The 15,990-nt window shown below is 35.2% G+C and overlaps 1 protein-coding gene across 1 annotated transcript in view; it reads left to right on the plus strand.

The window, feature by feature from the left end:
• The window catches only part of IRS1 (insulin receptor substrate 1), a 74,661-nt gene extending 62,370 nt beyond the window's left edge, over positions 1-12,291 (plus strand). The window contains exon 2 of the mRNA XM_074298578.1: positions 11,366-12,291. The gene's annotated coding sequence lies outside the window, so the exon portion shown is untranslated. The remainder of the gene's footprint in view (positions 1-11,365) is intronic.
• Positions 12,292-15,990: the final 3,699 nt, after the last annotated feature.

Raw genomic sequence — 15,990 nt, forward strand, 5'->3', positions numbered from 1 at the left:
TGGAAACAATGAATGTGAGCTTGGACAGAGTTTGTAAAATGGATTCATGGGATCATGGAGATTAAGAATGACTCCATCAAAATGTGTGTATGTGTATATGATCTCTGTCTGTCTATCTGACTATCTTTCTATTTATATATTCATTTACCTATCTACTTACATACTGCCTTCCTTCCTTCCTTCCTTCCTTCCTTCCTTTCCTTCCCTTCTTTGCTGTCCATCTATCTATATATCCATCTATCTACTTGCCTGTTCATCTATCTCTATCTACTATCTATCCATCTATATATTCATCTATCTACCTACATATCTACCCACATGTTTAACTACTTACCTACCTGTTTATCTGTGTATCTATCTATATCTGTCAGTCTGTCTCTCTATCATAAACATATATATATATGTAAAATAAAAATGTATGTACACATCATGCATATGTTTGTATATATATAGTACATGTAAAATCTCTTCTAATTCTGCAACATGCATAGTCTTCCTTAAGTGTAGCCTAAATGAAAGCAAAGGATACATGTGTATAGATACATATAATATACATTATATACATATTATATACATATTTTCACACTTTGAAACATTTGAAATGTTTAAGTTAAAATTATAAATGGAAATTTATATTATTTGCATATAAATTCTACATTCTACACACATATCCTTTGTTTTCATTTAGACTACACTTAAAGGATTCTATGTATTTCAAAGAATCAGAAGAGAAAGATTTGGGGTATTGATTTTTGTCATGGAATATTAGATTTGTCAAGAACTTGAAGGATTATTTGCTGAATCCTATCCAATTCAAATCAGTGCACACTTATTAAAATAACACTTATAATGTGTAAGGCACTGAAAGTATAAAAACCAAAAATTAAACTGCCCCTGCCCTTAAAATAACTTATAATCTCTTAAGAAAGTAAACATCTAAGAAATCCTTGTTGAATTAAAGTGAATTTTCTTGCCCAGTTTAATTTGAGGATGAGGAAACTGAGCCTCAGAGGGGCTAGAGGAATTTTCTTAAAGCCATATAGCTGGTACTGAATTGATCGCAGGTCTCAAGATGCCCAGGCTAGTGTCCTCTGAAGTGTAGGAACAGAAACAGGCTAAACTCAAATCCAAACCTTGCTGTTCATTCACCGTGTACTAGGGACACCCTCAGCACCTCCTCTCTCCCACACTGATCTTCTACATGAAGGTCTTCCTGACCTCCCTAATAACCAGTGTGCTCCCTAACTCTGTCGTATCCTTATTTCGTATATATTTGAATACGTTGGGGCATTGATTGCCTTTTCCTTTCTTCTTTTTTTTGTATTTGTCACCTCCATCAAGGCATATATTACTGCCATAGTTAACCACCATTTGGCCTCTGACAGCGACCCTCTGTCAGAAAGACTGAGAATCAGTCAGATTGAATGACCATTAGATACTAGTATCCACTTAATTCAGATACCATTAATTACTACTGTAATCCATGTTTTTTTTTTCTCCTTTCATCTCTTTACAGAGCATCTAATCTTTTAAAAATAAATTTTCTGAATCTTTTTTTTTAAACAAATGAAAAAGTTTTCCTTGGAGAAGAGCAAGTCAACAATACCAAAGTCTTTTCTCCCCTGTGGATTTGCAGGGAACTGACAGATGGTTTGGTCTTGTCCATAGCCATTGGCTCACGTGCGTGCCATTTACATTTACCTTTCTTCTCTGGTGGTCTCAGGAAGGCACCAGTCCTGCCAGAAGGTCTTTCCTTGGGACAAAAGGACAGGAGAGAGGGCCTTCCACACGTTGGCTGCTTTCCCTGCATTTTCTTCCTTGGCAATGCAGTGCACTGAAATGTTGGCCAGTCTCCTTGCCGTGTTTCAGCCCCCACCCATGTGACTTGGATCAGGCAAAAGTGCTATTTAAGCAGCCCCATTAAAGCTTTTGGCTCTGCTAGGAGCTTACCCTTTGCCATCAAAGAGACCAAGTCGCCAAGTAACAGCCCAACTTTAGCCTATTCAGTGTGTTAAGTTTCTTTTCATTTGCTGAAATGACTTTTTTTCCCCTTTTCAGCTTCAAGTGGCAAATATCCTTAGGTAGCTCTAGCTAACTTAACTCCAGCTTCATTCTTCATAAGGATACTTACTCTTTCTGTTTTTAATAGATGTATTTTAAGGGTCATTTTGGAAAAGGAAGAACAAGCTAACACAAATTGCATACTGTTGTTAAGGCTTAAATTAGTCATGTCAGAATCACAGATTCTCTTTATTTTCAATGGATGTTAGGAAATAGACCCAAGAAGCATTCTCTCAGCTCATATGAAAGGGGAATCTTGTACATCCTTTCTATTCATTGGTCTTGTCTCGTCTCCTTTTTAATAGCTGTATTCTAGCTTAAGTGGATTCTAAGGTGAATCCTATTTCCCTTAGTGACTTTAGTTATAATTTTTTTGTTTTTAATTGCAGCCACTTTCACTCTACTCTACTCTGCCCTCCAGAGTTACCGAATTGATATTCCTGAAACATAAATCTGTTACCTTCCCACATCTCACTCAAAAATTTCCGGTGGTTCCCTCTTGCCTCCAGCACAAAATACCGAATTCCATCTCTCCTTCATGCTTTTGAGTAAATTTCCCCTAACCCCATGAAACCTTACCTTAAGAGTTTCTGGTTTTCTTCAAAGCACATTGCTTCTATGCCTTTTTGTTACATGCATGGAGCTTTTTCTACTTCCCCTAGTTATTAGCATTCTTTCTCACCCGAAATGACTTTGCATGCTTTTCATTTTTAAAATTTATGTACATGTTGTGTCTCCTCTGGAATGTAAGCTCCTTGAGAGAAGACTTTTTTGCATTTTAGCCTTTATATTTCCACCATGGCAAAGTAGGTATTTAGTAAATGGTTTTTAAATGGAATTTCTAGGGTTCTTCCAATAGATTCAAGTGAAAACTTTTGTTGGAAGAAGAGATTAGTATGGAAGTTGCTATGTATATAGTATGTACTGTGCTACAATGGCTATTTTTGTACTGGAAATGCTTTTAATATGTATTTATAATTTCCATCATCCATCCCACCTCCCACACCTCCTATATCTCAATTGGGTTCCTTCCTTTGATGATAAGACCCAAATATCATAGTTAAAGTTTCCAAAACTCTTTTTCCTTTCCTAATTTGTTGGGATCCTTTATAATTGCAAGAAAAATTAGACTATATACCATATTTCTTAGGCTTGAATCTAGGTATAACCCCCCCCTTTTTTTTTTGATAACACAAATGAGCATGCTTATTTTAAAAAATATTTTATTATTTAAAAAAATTTTTAATTAAAACCTTTTACTTTTGAAATATATACATGATTAAATTTCAACATTCACGCTTATAAAACATCGTGTTCTTATTTTTTCCCCTTCTCTCCTCCCAGTCCCTCCCCTAGATGGCAAGTGATCCAATATATGTTAAACATGTATTTCTACAAATATATGTTAAACACGTATTTCTACAAATAAAATGAGCATATTAAAACAAAAGCTACATACATATACATATATATATATATGCACATATATGTATTCTTTTTTGCTCTCCATGTGTTTATACATATACATATGTGTTTGTATATATAAAGCCTTTAACTTTTGCTCATTATTTCAGAATTGTGAGATTAAAGCATATTTAGAAATTAACATTTTTGCTGGACTTTAAAAATGTGTATATACCACAAAAGTTTTGATTTTTTTGTTTTTTTCATTTACTTTGTCATCATGAAGCATAATTTTAAATGACCTTTGCCAGGTCATTGTTCATTCTTTATAATACCTACAAGAATTAGCTAGCACTACCACACTTTCTACACTTAGTGATACACAATACATACATACACATGTACACATATATATGTGTGTGTACATGTGTATATATGTGTATACCTTGAAGGGTGGATATATGTGAAAGGAAGAAAGCTAAGCAGTATTGGGAAATTTGGTTCAATGTGAAAGACTGGAGAATGCAGGTATGGTGTTTTTATTTCTGATAACATGTATAATGTAAATTCCTCTTTTTCATCTGTAGATTGATTTACATTTTCTTAGTTTTTTAGCTCAGTGTCCCATTTGATATAGTGTATATTAAATAAAAACATTTATTTATGATTTTGACATATATATTATAAATTTATATTTATATCAACTATAATTTTTTTATTCTGTTAAGAGTCTTATCTCTGCATAAGATCTACATATCAAATCAGCATAACTGTTAAATCAATGTTGTGCAAAATTAGATATTAACAAATGCCTAATAATGATAGGACCTCAGGGTTGAGAGAAAGATAAATGTGGTAAGGAGATTGGTTCTTTTAACAGTAGTGGGCAAGTTGGGAATGGGTGTTGAGTTCAGTCTTGGGTGCCACATTTTGGGAAAGATGGAAAACCATCAAGTTCAAATGTTTAGAAGTGGGAAACCAGGCTGCTGAGAGCACTACCACACAACATGGACTGGTGGAAGGAACTGGAGATGTTTAATTGGAAGAAGGGAAGACTCAGAATAAAATGATCACTGCCTTGAAGAATTTGAAAGTCTGACTTACTGGAGAAGGTTTAGTTTTGCTCTGCTTCCAAGGACATAACCAAACTCAATGACTGGAAGATGGAAGGAGCCAGGCCAATTAGCAGGCATTTTTTAAACATTTCTGATATGCCAGGCACTGTCATGGGTGCTGGAAATAGAAAGAATGGAACAGTCCCTACTCTCAGGGAGATAGCATGCCAGCGATGTAAGGAAAAACTCTTCCTAATCATTAGAGCAATCCAAAATTAGAATGAGTAAGGGACCATTGAGGTCATCTGGTTCAATCCCTTCAGATCCTGTTTCCAGATTGGAAAGTGGAAAGGGATCCCTTAGGAGAAAGTGGGTTTCCTTATAGTAGATCCTATAACAAAAGCGAGAAGACCACTTGTTGAGAATTTGGCAATAGGACTTTGATGATTGTACTAAATGGCTTCTGAGCTTTTAGGTTCTTTAATTAACCTATATATTCTTTATTTTTATTTATTTCTCCAAGGTAATTGGGGTTAAGTGACTGTGCTTTCTAGCTGCCCTTAACTTTTAGGTTCTACAATTGGAGATGGGGGAAAAATAAAGGGGACAGATAGGGAGCACCAGATGTAGAGTCAAGAGGACTAGGGATATTTAATTTGTAGAAGAGAAGATTCAGGAGAAAATGATCACTGCCTTGAAGAATTTGAAAGTCTTATCTTGTTAGAGAAGGCTCCGTTTCAGACCCAGCCTCAGACACTAGCGGTGTGACCCTGGTCAGGTCATGGAAGCCCAATTTCCTTCCACCATCCTCCTCCGCCTTAAAAAATAAATAAACCCAAAGTGTGTAGTGGGAAGAATTATGATTTGAGTATTAAGGAGTTAAGTGCTTAGGGCAATGAAGAGATTGCAAGGGATAAGAATGAAGAGGAAGCTATTGGATTTATCTAAGAGGAGGTCAGTGATGACCCTTGAGAAAGTTTCAGTGGACTGGTGAAAATGGAAACCAGATTGTGGAGGTCCAGGAATGGAATCGGCATGGAAATAGAAGCAGCAGCTGTGGACTACCCATTTCAAAAAATTGTGTCTATGAATAGGAACTCAGGGTTGTAATTTGAAGGTATTGAATCATTAAAAAATGCTTAAGGACAGATGGTCAGATGTAGAACATGGAAGCTGTTTAAATTCTGAAAGAAATGATACTTTAAATTATTGAACCGCCGAGTGAATAAAAAGGTATTATTGTCCATATGTGGAGATGATCCAATAGACCCACACTCAGCAGGACATGGCCTTTTTTGGTCACTCTGTCCTCATTCCCTCACCCGGTCTCCATATGTGATATGCATGTATAAATTGGCTGGAGGGATTAGACATGATCTATGGTCATGTACCTGAGCCACCCGAAGAGAGAACCTAGGATCTTGAACTCAGTAGTCAAATGAGTGAATTACTCCAATCTAGCATATCTATGATCTCATTTATGTGGATACATCTTGTAGTACTTGTGCCCATTTACATCTGTTTAAGTTCCTCAAAGGGGGGGCCACCCAATGTGCTAGGGATTTCATTATTTCTCTTTACATTGCAAAGATACCAAATGGAATACCCATTACTGAGCCCTTTCTCTTGCTTCAAACAGCTCACTACTCAACCATACCATGTACCTTTCCATTGTCTTTTGGGCTGCCCTAAAAGTAAAGTCTTTGGAGGCTGTGCTCTTCCATGATTTGAATCTGTAGAGCCATGAATAAACCACATCTTGGAATTTTGATTTTAGTTTTATCAATTATGTTTTTACAAATTTTGTTGTTGTTTAATTGTTTTCAGTCTTATTTGACTCTTTGTGACTCCATTTGAGGTTTTCTTGGCAAAAATTGTCATGGTTTGCTATAGCTTCTCCAATTCATTGTATATTGCCTCAGGAAACTGAGGTAAATAGGATTAAGTGACTTGTCCAAGGTCACACAATAAGTATCTGAGGTCAGATTCCAACTCATCAAGATGAAGCTTCCTGATTCTACCACAGTGTTCTCTGCACTATGGTGCCACTTAGATGTTCCTTTTACTAAAATCCATATACAAATAATACTGTTTATTTGGAATATTTAACTTTTCTGTTCTTAGATTCTGCTTGGCTTATATTTGCCATTTTCAGTAGCATACTCTATTCTTCAGATTAAGTCATTGTTTTATTTTAAATAGCTGAATTTAATTCCTAGGATTATTTTTCTAGTTGAACTGTATGTAAGACTTCAGACAGTGAGCTCCATTGAAGAAAACTAATTAGTGCAATAATTTTTAAGTGTAGTTAGAACAGGAAATGTGGTGTTTCTGGCAGTGTTACAGTATACACTGAATATCTTTACCACTCTTTACCTTTATTCTCAGTAAAATAGGAATTGCTAATAATGCTCTTACCAGATGTGTGTGGCTGTATCACACATTGCTAAACAAATTATTAGTAGATCTCAGGGGTTATAAACACACCCTTAAATAAATGGTTTTAAACCCAATCTGGATTACTTTAATGATGCTTATTGTACCAGTTTTGTAATCATACATTGTGCTAGCTATTTTCATGGACTTAAAAAAAAAATCCCATATAATGAAACTTGAAAAGTAGCAAAAATCTTAGATTCCTCTTTTAGGAAAAAAGTATTGATTTTTTAAAATACCTTTGTTATTTTTCAGTGACTCTTTTCCCTGCCTCCTGCCAGCAATGAAATCTCCCCTTGTAACAGAGAAGTAGTTACTTAAAACAAACCAAGACATTGACCATGTATGAAACCAAGTATCTCAGTTCATACCCAGAGTCCACCTTCCCTCTACCAAAAAGAGGAAGATAATAAGTTTCACTAAATTTCCTCTCAATAGGCCCTGCATTGATAAGTGTTCTAATAATTTTTAGTGTCTTTTTTTACTTTATTTCGTTCATTGTTTTCTTACTTATATTTTTTTTCTCTATAACAATTCATATAAGTTTTCTGTCTTTTGACTTTTCTAAGATGGTTTTATTTTCCAGAAAGTTGAGACTGAGTCATAGCTCCATAGCAATGTATTAATGTGACTGGTTTCCCACTGTCCTTCCAACATGTATCATTTTCCTTGCTTTTCAGTTTTTCCAGGCAGAATAATGTAAGGTGAAACCTCAATTGTTTTAATTTCCATATTACTTTTAGTGATTTTGAATATTTTTTATATAATTGCCAGTAGTTTGCATTTATTCTTTTTAAAAGTCCCTATAAATATCCTTTTACCCTTATCTGTTGGGTAATGACTTTATTTGTATCAATTTACTATAAATTTTTGATCTTTTTCACATATTTTTGGGAATTTTTTTCCCCTTCAACTGCCAGCTTTATTTTAGACTAGTAAAATTGATTTTGTTCCTGCAGATGTTTACATTTTACATAATCAAAGTTGTCTGTTTTGAATACCTCTTTGTCCTTCTCCTCTGCTTTCCCTCCTATTTATGGTCTAGTAAAATGTGGATTTCTACTACATGTAATAATTTAATAATCCATAAGTTTCAATGAGCCTTTTCCAAAGGACTGACCCTTTCTGGAGTATTGATTCATTTGTTAATTCTCAAAGCTTTTTGTTTATATCATCATTATTGTTATTACTAAGTTGGGATTGTGGTACTAGAAGATGCAATAGAGAGGACCTGTGTGATATTGTTTTATTTATTGTATATGTCCCTATGGGGACATGGCACTGTCACAAATAGTTTCCAACCACAAAATCCTGTGACTGTTGGCCACAGCAGTTGGGGGTGTCAAGCTACTTTGCTTTCAAGTTATCACAGGATGATATAACTTATAAGAGTTGATCCCAGGAATGGCAAATAGTCAAAGGCAATTTTCTTGGTCTTTTTCTCTAAGAAAAAGTTTCACATTTTACTGTGTCCAAAGATTTAGGCATGTCATATGAACTTGCAGTACTTGTTGCTTTCTGTATTTTTAGGTAATTTTTCTAAATCAGAAATCTCCATATAGCATTTGGTAACTTCTTTCCTAATTTGGCTTTGGTTGTATGTGTGCATGGATGCATCTACATGCAGATGTGTGTATAAATAAATAGGTATATTTCTAGATGTGGATGTATAGACATCCAACTATATGAGATGTTATCTCATAAAAAAATAAATTAATAAACAGCCTGGAAACCTAATGTTACATATGTTTTATCCTAACAAAGGAGTCATCTGAAAGACCAAAGATTTAATCCTGCAATGTCAGCAAAGGCTAAAACGTTAAAGATTGTATTGTCTTGTGCATTCTTCCAAATATCCCAAATGGGTAGTATATGTTAATACTGTGATGGTGGATTTCATGTGTAGAACTAGTCCAAGGATTAAATTAAATCAAATTAAGTTTTAACATAGTCTGTCGGAAGCCGAATTTGTTGAAGAGGGGGAATGATCAAGCTATATGAAAAGGATTTTAGGACAAAAAATGAGGTTAATAACATAATTCTTGGCACATAATGGGCACTTAATAAATGCTTATTGGCTGATGGACACATATGTTACATATCTGTATACATATGTGCATAACACACACGCTCAACCTTACCCATACAGTGAAAAACTTTATTCTATATGTTCATATAATTAGTGCCTTTTAAAGTGACTTGGAGGTCAGCAGCCCCTGCTTTCCTTCTTGCTTTTAGAAAATCCTGGGAGAACCAGCTAGCACGGACATTCAGGGCCTTCCCGTGAGCATTATTAGCACAGGCTTTGTCTTAGAATGATCGGAGAAATCACGTGCTTGCTGTTGTTCAGGTGCAGGTAGGTCCACAACAGCCAGCGGATTGCCTCTCATCTCCCATGATTTCAGCTTCCGTGCCAGAAATGATTTGAGTGTATTGAAAACAACTCAGAGCAGTAGATTTCAACACGTACAGTAAAGCTTTGCCTTACCTCCCCTCCCTGATGGCCCCCCAACCTCATCTCCCGTACAGCCAGTGCAGGTTGGAGCATGTGCTCACCCAGTACAGTTTGTTCCTTTGCTGAGCTATTCATTCAGCAATTTTGGAAGAGAGCCAGATATGAAATGCAAAGCAAACCATGCACCCTTCACTCTTTCCCTGTTTAAATTAAGCAATTTCTTTGTTTGTCACCAGTCCTGTAATAAAGTACGGCCTTGCTGTCTAATTTTAGGCCCCTCGCTTCGAGGCTCTGTTAAGTAAGCTGGAGGGAGATATTCTGGGAGGAACATTCCAGGCGGCTGCTAGAGGGGGGTTCAGGAGAAAGTTGAGAGTAAATAAGAGATCTGTGAGATAATTCTCCAGGGAGTTTCCCAGCATACCACACATCATTTGCAAAGATAGGCTTTCCTTTCACTTGAGGACCACACAAAGTAAATTCTGTTTCTTGGCAATTAATGGCCACAGGACAGGGAGGCCTTTTTAAAGTTTTTACCTTGGTGTTTCTATGGCAAGTCTTTATTTGCAAGTGGGGAAAAATAGACTGTTTGCCTATCTTTTAGTAGCAGAGTTCATATTTTAAAATATACAGAACTTCTCTCATATATAAGCCTATAATCCTAATTTCATGAGTTTGGATTTACCTGAAAGCCAGAATGTAAATATTAGCAAAACCCCCCTTTAGAAAGAAGATGGGGCAGATAGCAGGGAGGGGGGACCTGGGGCAGTATTGTTAACTTCTTCATTGCCTTTTTTCCCTAGTTTTAATATCTCCTTATAACTTCTCTGCAGACTTGGGGTGGTTGATGAGACTTTAACAGCATTTTTTTTTTTAAAGAGGGACTCAGATTTAAAAAGGCATCTATCTCACCACCATTCTCTATGAAAGGAAATGAATAACATTTCTGAGCCTCTGTTTCTTCATCTATAAAATAAATTATCTTTTGAGTCCCCTTCCACCTCTGAATCCTGATATGTCATCATATTTCTTCTTACTGGGTAGGAAAGGGAGTTAGAAAATTTGAACTGAAAATAAAATATTTAAAAGTGTATTATTGCTGTTTAATTGCTTTTCAATACTGTCTGACTTTTTTTGATCCCATTTGGGATTTCTTGGCAAAAATACTGGAGTGGTTTGCCATTTCCTTCTTATTTGACAGATGAGGAAACTGAGGGAAGTGACTTATTCAGGAATACACAATTAGTAAGTTTGAATTCAATTATTCCTGAGCATAGGCTTCTGTTCCCCATCTCCCCGCCTCCCCAAATCCTATGCTACCTTATGGTATTTCTTACCTTCTCAATGATGGGAATGGAGGAAGGGAGAAAATTTGGAACTGAAAATCAAACATTAAAAATAAAGTAAGCTTTGATACTTTTTTGAACCTTACCCTTAAATCCAAACTTGAATGTTTCCCTCTTAGTTATTTGTTGTTAAACTAAGCATTTTTTTTGATTCTCTCACTACCTCCCAAATTCTTCTATTAAGCAGTACTACATTTTTGTGTTTCTCACTTGATTTTTTAACAAAAACTTGTGTCTATGATGTATGCCTCAAAGATAGGTGTTTATGTTTATAATGTCCTTTTTTCGTTCTTTCCCCCACCCCCCAAATATTGCAGGGTTAAGTTTTTACTCAGTAGTTTCTCACATCAATACCTCAGGAAGAAATCAAGCCACTCATTCTTCATTCTGTTAAATCATACTGATTTATTTGATTTTAGTTTGCTGCCTTTAGCTTATGATTGCATTAGATTCTTACATTTTAGTAAAGTCAAAATCCACAGGCCTTTAGTTTATTGTGTCTTGCACTTTTGATTGCTCATTATATTGCTCTTTGTACATTATAAAACAATTACTTGTCTTGAAAAATTCCTTCTGATCATAATTTTCTTTTTTTTTTTTCTCAATTGCAGAATGATGACCTATACAACCTCAGCAAATCCTTCTTAACTCATGGGTATTCAGACGCCAAGTGTTTCATGTCTCACAACTAGGACCTCACATCCTCTTCCTCAGTAGATGGTACGATGCACCCAGTTCAGTTTGTTTACTTAACACAAACCTCAGGAGTCTGTTGACTGAACTGCACATTCTCTGTTGTGCCAAGCAAAAAAGCACTGTGACATCAGAACAAGGAGTCTCCATAGCTTCATCGGCAACTGCAAGGACTTAGCTGGCCACCATGAACTGATGTGCCCACCACTATGTCATATGAGACTGGGTTTACTATTAGCACATTTACACAGTACGCTAAATTTCATTTGCTGCTGAAAAACCTGTATGACAGATCATCATTGTAAATTATTACATACCAAACTGTTGATGTTGGTTGGAGAGTATTAAATATTTAACATAGGTTTTGATTTCTATATGTAATTTTTTTTTAATTAAAATGTAACTTTTTTTTTTCCTACAGCACATCTTTTTTTTTTTTTTTTGATGTGGAACTGAGGTACACTATGTTCTGTTGTAAACAGAGTGGGGAAACTGCTTAAAACCAGGCTAATGAGAATAGAGTAGGGTACTATTCTTGTTTGAAGATTGTAATTCAGAAAATAATATAATATTATTCCTAGGTCCGCAGATGACCCTCGATTGTACAGCTATATTTACTGATAATATCTCTTGTAACATAAATCTGATGTTGATCTGAGTTCCTTACAATGAAATCATAATTTTATACTTCTCTTATAAGACAATAGTAGGCCATGTTAACTAAACTGAAGACAAATTTTCTATACGTGGTATTTGCAAACTGTCAGCTTGAACTCGGCAAGTGCACAGAAACAAAAATATGATAAAAAGAAATCAAAGTCTTCCACTGTATATATTGTAAAAAGAAGACAACGAAGAAAAAGAAGAAGAAGAAAGAAACATGGGTGATCCCTTCAAATTCAAATCTCTCCTTGGAATGAACAATGTGGGTGTTTGTAAATTCTGGAAATCTCTTTCTATGCGTAATAAACTAGATGCTGTTTATCTTTTTTTTTTCCTTTCCCCCTTCTATAAGCTATCTCCATTCTCACAGATTTTTTTTTCTCTGTGCACACATGCAGATATTTCATTTCCCATGTTGTCTTGAAAATGACGGCAGGACAAGTGAGTGCTTGCTAAACGAAATTAAAATTCCAGAAGGTGTATTATGATAGCTAGGACAACATCTCACTCAACTAAAGACCTTTATCTCATGTTTCCTGAGACCTTTCAGTGTAAAGCTTTTAGGAGTATGTAATTAAGACTATTTTACTTAAAGGGCACTAACTGACCTGTTAGTGATTATTTCGCAAAATATGAGTAAACCAGGAATACTTAAAGGAATATCAATATGCTGATGGGGCATCAAAACAGTCCCAAAACACTTTGACCTTTTCTTGTTTGGGAGACATAAACATCCTGGGAATTTTTGTGTATGTATGATCAAAAAAAAAATGGCAATGAATCTACCTTTAAAGTAAGAGGCCTGATTACAGATTTTTATATTTTCACTGGTGAACTTTCTAATACTTTAGTGACTTAACTTAGATATCAGGCTCCCTCTGAAATCAGTAACAATTCTGATTCAGGGGACCCCAGCTTTTTTTGTGGGGGAAAATATTTTTTATTTCCTTAAAACTTGAAATCACTAGGGAGAAGAGCATGATAGAAGCCACTGCTCAGCCATTGACTATTTGGGAATTTATGCATTACTCTTTTGAAGAGGGATAGTGATGGAGGAAAGAGATAAGTGACTATTCCATCATGCTGCCAAAGCCTGTATGAATGTTAAATCAACTGAATGGCATGTGTCTCGCAGGCTGTTGTGCTCTGATTCATTATTGCAGATTCCAATACTTTGCATGCTCAACAGTGGCTGAAATAAATAGGCCTGTAGTTATAAACAATCTAAATTTTTTAAAGACCTTACTGAATATAATTACTGTTTGTAGAAATTGTCTCTATTAATTTTGAAATGCTGACTATGAAAAGACTTCTTACTTTTTTTCAATATAAAAAGTAGACTTCCATGATTGAGCTTTACTTTCATTATTCACCTATTTTGATTCATCTTTTTAATAGTATAGAGAACAAAAGCAAGCTTGCTAGTTCTCTTCCTTTAAGAACTCAAATAGTTTTAGAGAAATCAGTGAACCAAGTCACCACCAACTGTTTTCCTCTAAAATCAGTTATTTTTTCTTCAAGAAAACTAACTTTTTCATAGATATTTTGCCTTAGGCACCTTTCTTTGTATAATTGACATAATATTTTTTTTTTGGCTGAGCACCCAATAGAACATTATATACATTTTAAAAATAAACCCTTTCTCCCCAGGTTATTATGCCTTTGGTTTGTTAATGGGCTAAATAGTTAAGGGATAATAATGTTTCCCAGGTTCTAGACCTGAGTTTGGTGAAGGCAAAGGAGTGGCTTATGTCATTTAATTCATGTAAAATCTAATAGGAATGGCTGTTCAAGGAAGGGGCCTGTGCCCCAACCCCAACTCTATTCGAGTGCCATCTTGAGAACTGCCAGCTGTTTGACTCTTAATTAGGTTTAAGTAAAACCCAGGTTAGTGTTTTAAAGTCAGAATGAAAAGTCACATCCTTGAATTAAATAAGAAACTGAAAGTAAGGATTTTCATATTTTTTTGTTATCAAAACTAAAGGTGGTTTAAAATCACCTACACCTTTTTGTAGCATTCATTCCTATAGGCTCACCCACAAACTTATTAAAATTATTGGAAATATCAAATATGTTTCCTTCCTAAGACAATACCCTTCTTGGTTTAAAAAAATATTCTAGAGCCAGATAAAATGAAGTAATTCCTTTACTGATGAGCCCTCTGACAATGAGAACAAATCAAATGTGGCTATTTCTCAATGCCTACCTAAAAGATCAAGGACTTTTTCACTGGCCTGATTTATATATATATTGTTTCCCCACAACAACCTTTATTATTTGAATTATTCTTATGGAGTTGATTTTTTGAACCCTAGCATAGGACTTTACATTTACCCAATTTAATTTTATTTTAATAGATCTAGGTTGATTTCAGTATGCATTGATTTAAAATTTTTCTAACAACAGATACAGAAAATCTTTCTTTTCCCCAAGTGTTTAAATCTTTGTAATTTTTTGTGAAATACTAAGGAGCCTCTTCAGTGTTTTTACTCAAACTCTATCCTTTTGTCATCATGTCCTAACTATAATGTATGTACCTTATTTAATTACACAGGTGAAAATGTTCATCTATAGTCTCAGTGAAAGGTGAGAAAATAGGATCTAGAGGGTGGCTGTTCACAATCCTCATGACAAGATGGAGTCAAAGCAGGCTCATTTTTCAACTGTTGTGAGGATTGAATGGAATGCTATATGTAAAGCATTTTTCAAAGAATAAAGCACTGTATAAATGTTAACTGTCAAACGATAAGATCCTGGAGCCCAAGACTCCATGTGAATTATGACTATGATCTTGGATAGACAAATCTGTTGATTGGGATAGCATGTTAAAAAAAAAAAAAAAAAAGACTATGGCAAAATGTGACCTCCCAACAAGTTAAAGGAACGGAGTGCTTGAAGAATACAACAAAACTAGGCTAAGGCAACATTGCTCTTGTGTAGATTGTTATCCAACTCAAGAGGAAAATGGCTGCCATTTTTAGTGGTATAGTAACTGCCTTCTCAATATCCAATTGGAAAATACCAGAGATGAATGTAGTTGGTAAATTAGAGAGGAAGTGTTATTTTTGCCACTCCTGCTACTTCCCCATCCATACCAAGCAGAAACATTGTGTGTTCACAAAGCCAATGGTATTTTCTTAACTTATGATTGAATAAAACAGAATATAGTGGATAAAATCTGGATATGGATTTAAGAAGAAAGACTTGGCTTTATATGCAGCCTCTGATATTGGCTATGTGACCACATGGCAGTCTCTCAATCTCATGCATCCCTCTGAAGTATTTCAGTTATCATCTAGAGGTTGTGCTCTGTTTTAGTAGAAGGGAGTTTTCACATTAAAATGAAATCATTTTTGATGCATGGATGAAAACTATCAGCTGGTAAGACCAACATCCAAAGTGCTATAGGAGATATAAAATTAATATACTTAAGTCCCTATCATTTAAAATGTTTCTACTACTTAAGGAATTTGTGATCTAATTTTTTAAAGTTAAGATTCCATACCCCAGGGGGAATGTGTATTCATGTGCATGCATGTATGTATGTGTGTGTGTGATTCTGGATGGAGCAAGCATTGCCTTGTCCAAAGTTGCTGACCTGGCATCTGTGATCTGGAATTATTGATAATTCCAGATGTCACTTGTAGTCATTTCCCAAGGGTTAAGCATCCTCCCAGTGAAAGCATAAATAGAGTAAAATAGGAAAATCAGTCTACACTTGTAGATAACTTTAGGCTTGTATACACAAACAACTTATAGTGTAACAGTTCTTAGTAATTTATGGTAGGCGCAGACCCTGTTTCCTCAGTACAATGTTACTTGAAGGCACAATTCTTTCTTTACGCCTCAGGGACTGCCTTTAGAATGGGAAGAAAAAAAA

This window comes from Sminthopsis crassicaudata, chromosome 3 (genome assembly GCF_048593235.1).
Source record: "Sminthopsis crassicaudata isolate SCR6 chromosome 3, ASM4859323v1, whole genome shotgun sequence".
NCBI lineage: Eukaryota > Metazoa > Chordata > Mammalia > Dasyuromorphia > Dasyuridae > Sminthopsis > Sminthopsis crassicaudata.